Source organism: Antrostomus carolinensis, unplaced genomic scaffold, assembly GCF_000700745.2.
Source record: "Antrostomus carolinensis isolate BGI_N321 unplaced genomic scaffold, ASM70074v2 scaffold17599, whole genome shotgun sequence".
In the NCBI taxonomy this organism is placed as follows: domain Eukaryota; kingdom Metazoa; phylum Chordata; class Aves; order Caprimulgiformes; family Caprimulgidae; genus Antrostomus; species Antrostomus carolinensis.
The window spans coordinates 1-5,566 of NW_010340821.1; positions in this window are offsets into that span (position 1 = coordinate 1).

A 5,566-nucleotide genomic window follows, 5' to 3' on the forward strand; every position below is an offset into this window, starting at 1 on the left:
GGAAAAATTTCTTCACTGAAAGGGTTACCAGTCACTGGAACAGGCTGCCCGGGGAACTGGTAGAGTCACCATTCCTGGAGGTATTTAAAAGACGGGTAGATGGGGTGCTCAGAGATATGGTTTAGTAGTGGACAGGTATGGGTGGACTCGATGATCTCAAAGGTCTTTTCCAACCAAACGATTCTATGATTTTATGATTTCTGCTGGCTTAGTGAGTTGAGCTGGTTTTCAACAGCATCACACAGGTACAAAACCATAGCATAAGGAAGACAGTATAAAAGTCGGTAGGCAACAGACTGGGTTGACCCTTTTCAGCAGCAGTGTCTGATAAACCAGATCTGCCACCTGTGAGACTTCTCTCTGTCAATCTGACACCGATGGACACTGATACTGAAGCATCAGCAAAGCAGAGGGGGAAGGGAGTAAGAGGGAGAAACAGCAGACAGTTTGACTAGGGATACAGACTGCATCCTTTACATGATGTTCTGGAAGTGACTACTTGTACTCCCAGTTTCAGAACATACACTAATTAGATGGCAGCTTTCTCATGGTGGAACAAGAGAACTTCATAAGCTGGAATTCCCTCTGCTGAAGGGGAAGAATCTGTGCTCTGGGCCTGAACTCTTTAGATGCTTGTTGGAACAGTTGATGGTTTTTCAGTAGTCTGCCAGTTGATGGATTAATATGTATGTAACAGTTTCACTTCTACTGATCCCTCTAGGTGAGTGCACAGGGCATTGTGCAGCACAGATTTTTCACAATATAGAAGGGAAGATATGGGAAAAACTGTATTAATGGCTGTTCTGATGGGTGTACTTTGTGCTCTCATAGTCAGACTGGTATAAGACCAGTCTGTAATCCTACTTCACAGAATACTGAAATGGCAGCTGGCATCTCGAGAAGTTTTTGGTTTGTTTCTCGTTGGCATTTTTGAAAAATAGCAGACTGCAGCATTCAACCTGGTCCTCTCAAGGTTTTGACTTTGTAATATCTGATGTTACAATTCTAGTCGTTCTTAATAGCGCTGTTTCCTTAGTAGTCCCTTATGGGCATTTAACTTCATTTTTTGTTTTTAATTATTATTTTTTTTAACCTGGAGTTTTGACTGTACACCTGGTTCTATTCTACTGATATCAGTCAGCTTCGATTTTTTTCACCTCCTCCAGGCTCAAGAATAGTCCATCCCATCAAGCAGAGAAAGAGGCAAAGGTGGCAGGAGGCCTCTCTGCATGAACAAGATGTTCCTGAAAAGCCTCAGACATTAAAAGGAAGCATGCAGAAGGTGGAAGCAGGGTCAAGTGACCCAGGGAGAATATAGAGACACTCTTTGAGTGTGCAGGGATGGGATTAGGAAAAATGAAGCCCACCTAGAGTTAAATCTGGCGAGGAAAATGAAGAGCAACAACAACGGCTGTACGCCAACAGCGGGGAGGGTGCAAAGAACGTGGACTCTGACTCTTCTCGTGATGCTCAGTGAACAGGCAAGAGGCAATGGGCACAATTTGAAGTAGAAAAAATGTCATTTAAACGTAAGAAAAAATGTTTTCACCATGAGGTCGGTCAAGCCTTGGAACAAGTTGCCCAGAGAGGTTGTGGATTCTCCAGCTGTGGAGATATTCAAAACCCAGCTGTACATGGTCCTTGGCAATCTGCTCAAGCTGACCCTGCTTTTGAGCAGTGTGGTTGGACTAGATGGTCTCCAGAGGTCCCTTCCAGCTGTAAAGGCTGTGTGATTCTGTGCACTTTGGATGTTGAATCATTTTTTTTCCACCGACACATGGAAAAATACTTGAGAGGTTTGAGAATACAAGTCAGTTATGTATATAAAGTCTTTTGAAAATGTTAGGAGCAGTACTTTTAAAGTTTTGTATAGACAGTTACATCATAAAAATGAAATGCAGAACTTCTGCAAGTGGCTTGGTGCTTTAAGACCATATCAGTATTGAATTTTCATACTTTGCATAACTTTAATCTTTTTACATAAAATAAGTCTCCCGTGTGGTGAGGAGTCAGTTTACCAAAGTGTCATCTCTTTGGTACTTATTTACCTTCCTTTGACATCCATGGCAAGGGAGCAAATTGTTCTGGGATCTGGGTCTTTCTCCATGTGCTCTGTAAGAACATAAGAAATTCCCATCCAATTTAGAGACTGGCCCATCTAGTCTGGCAGTCTGTCTTTGTGGCAACAAGAGGTGCTGTCCAGGGAGAGCTTGGCCAGTTTCTAGGACCCCCTTTCCCTAACATCAAGAATTATTGTTGTGAGATACTAGAGGGTGCATCCCTCTAAACAGAATGTATCCATGTATGGATCTGATGCCTGAATTTGTCTAATCCTTTCCATGATGGTTCCCAGCATTTTTTGCTTTGCAGCTGCTGCATGTCAGACTGATTTCAGAGAATGGTGACAAGATCTCCTTCATGAGCTGTACCTACCAGCAGATACAGTTGTAACTGTTCCAGCTGCATAGGTGGTGGCACTTGTCTGTGGGTTAAAAGTCTTAAAAGAACATGGAAAAGAAATCCAGAATGCAGCAGGCTTTCTTGAGGGATTTTTTTTTACTACGTGACAGAGTTACATGACCGCTGTAGTCAAAAAGAAAGATTGCTGTCTTAAACAGTTCAGTAGTTAGAAAAAAGCTTCTGGAAGTGGGAAACAAGTATTTGACCTCGTCCTTTGCTAAGGTTTATATTCTTAAGTATGGTACCACTGAGAAGACTATCAAGAGTGAGCTGTTTGATCCTTTTCAATTGAGTGAAAAGATGCTTCAGAAGATCAGTGCAGATGCAGGCAGGTGTAGAAGAGGAGGATTAAATGTGGTATGCAGAGGTCCCGGTTTTACTCTTGCACTTGTGGAGTTTCTTTCAATCTAGTCCATTTAATAGGCAGTAGGCTTTGTGCCATGAGGCAAAAATCATAGAATCATAGAATGGTTTGGGTTGGAAAGGACCTTAAAGATCATCTAGTTCCAACCCCCCTGCCATGGCAGGTACACCTTCCACCTGACCAGGTTGCTCAAAGCCTCATCCAACTTGGCCTTGAAAAATATGGTCTACTTGGACATTGATACTCTTATGTAGATTATTCTGGCAGTGTTTCCTTTGGAAACCCCAAATAAACAAGTGACGGAAGCATCTCTTAAAGGTTTAGTGCATTTTTCCCCTAGGGACTAGTTGAGAGAAGAATAAATCAGTCAGAATCTGCTACACATTTAATACCCTTATATGTACTTACCAAAGCTAGTTCTCTGTATTAAATTGCTATCTGAAAAACCAGCAACAAGGTGGTTCCTTCTTTTTTTTTTTTTTTAATGAATCTGCAGATTTATTTTGTGTCAATGACTTGATGAAACTTCATTATTGAACAAAGACAAGCTTCTATATAAATTACATCACTGAGGTATGTTTGGGTCTTTTTTTTTTTTTGCAGTTTAGAGGCTTAAAGGATTAAGGCAGTAAGACTTGTTAGTCTTGTGGGTTTGCCTCTGGTAACAAAGCTTCCATCCCAGAAAGGCCTGAAATAGTAGAGTTTGAGTAAGATAACAAAAGATGAAGGATTTTTTTAACGTATGAAAAGCTAAGTGCTTTCTGAGTTTTTCTCCCATTTTCTTCTCCCTGCTCCTTTCTTTTTTTAAAAAGACTACTTTGCCTTCAGCATCTAACTTCTTGGAGATTCTTCCTTTTTTCGGAAGTTTGTTGTGGATGAACTACTTTGCAGTGAGAGAAATCCACATCAGAGTAACAAATCCTTATGTTAAACCTGTTGCAGAATTTCACTAAACAACAGAAACAGATAACAGGATTAGGCCTTTATTGACTAAAATCGAGGGTTTAGACCATATTTACACCGCAGAAGCCTTAAATGTTGAGCATTGCTTGGTGAGTCTGATAGTTTAAACACAAGGATTTTGTATAGCAAGGTGCCACTTTGAAGCTGTCATCTGCAGCTTGTCTGGTTTTGTTTTATACCATCGACAGTACCAGTCTTCTCTGAGATGGGTATGGTGAGTCTGCTGCAGGGGTGCAAAGCTGAAGTTAGCTGTCGACGTATTTTTAACACAATTAAAAATAGAAGGTGTATGTTTAAGTTCAACGTGAGAACTTGCTTATTATAAACTGTACTCACTTTATTCTCATAGTGGGGGAAAAAAAAATATATATGTAGCAGCTGTTGCTTTTCTTGTGGAGCCACGAGGAATGCTGTGGTTTATGGTAAGATGAGGTGTGGGTTTAGGAAGAGGAGGTGAGCAGAGCAGTTGCGGAGGCCTGGGTTGTGGTGAACCTGTCTCTCCTGTACCTCGTCTGTCCATGTCCCATGAACGAGAGCTGGAAATTGCTCTGGGCTTGCTCAGCCTTCCCTCTCCAGAGTTCTCCAGAGCTTTGCCCAAAGCTGGGTCTGTGTTTGTATCTAACCAAAGTGAAACTAAGTGATAGAAAAGTCTAGGTTAGACCTTCCTCCTGATCCTAAAATGGACTGTCTGTGTCTCCTGAGTCAGAGTAGCTGAGGCAGTTCAGATGAGAGTAGGGGAGCTGGGTGAGAAGTGAAGGTGTAGGACGCAGTGGAACAGGAGAACAAGAGATAGAGATACTCTGTGAGTAATGTGCAATAAGAAAGGTGCTGGTTTACTCCTGTAAATGGTAGAGGTTGTGGGTTTCAGAAAGGTGAGGATGTGGCAGTACTATTATTTTCCTGTCTGATGTTTGTGCTCAATTTGTAGGTGATTTTAAGGCCTACAAGGGTGAACCAGTTATAAACTGTAATCAGTTAAAACCTAAATGTCAAATTGATACTCATTTGCACAGATGAATTCTGCAGAAAGGATGGAGGGTAATAATAGGTGATGAATTAGCCTTCACTTGTGTTGACAACTAACATTTTGTTTTGATTGTTTATTATACTTCATAATGTATCGCTGTATTTTTTTAATGTAATCAAGTAAAGCCGATAGACTGTCACTCTGCCATTCTTACTAGACCCTGCAAGAAAGAACAGCAACTCTCCCATTCTGTGCTCAGCACGCATATGTGCATTTGTGTTAAGAGTCCCTAAGCATGCTTTCAGATAAAAATTACCAACACCTATTTTTTTTTCCTGCTTTGGAGGAGAGGGAATCAAACCTTTAATAAAGTTGAAAAAATAATTTATATTACATCTTTAATGGTCACGGTAAATTTAGAGATCACACTGTCATGTACCAGTGCCATTTGTTACATTTCACTGGTGATGCTCTTACCCTTTTTGCTTGCAGGGCCACAACAAGTGGCTTTGGTGAGTTAAAAATAGGAACAATGAGTGCAAAGCAGGTTAAATCAATGGTTTAAGAGTTTCATAATTCAGTTGGCTGTCCTGTCTGTTGTGGCCCCTTCTAGCAACTGACTTCATTTAATTTCTGTCTACTGAAGCCCCTTAGACTGTTCCCTAAGCTGCCCAGATTCCCTTCCTACCGTGGTATGCTAAAATGGAGCCAGCAGCTCCTGCCTGCAGAAGAGTGTCCAGGAGCCCAGCTGTACTCACTGACATCACTTGCCAGGCTCTGCAAACCAGCAAGGTTTTGTACTGTTTGCTCAG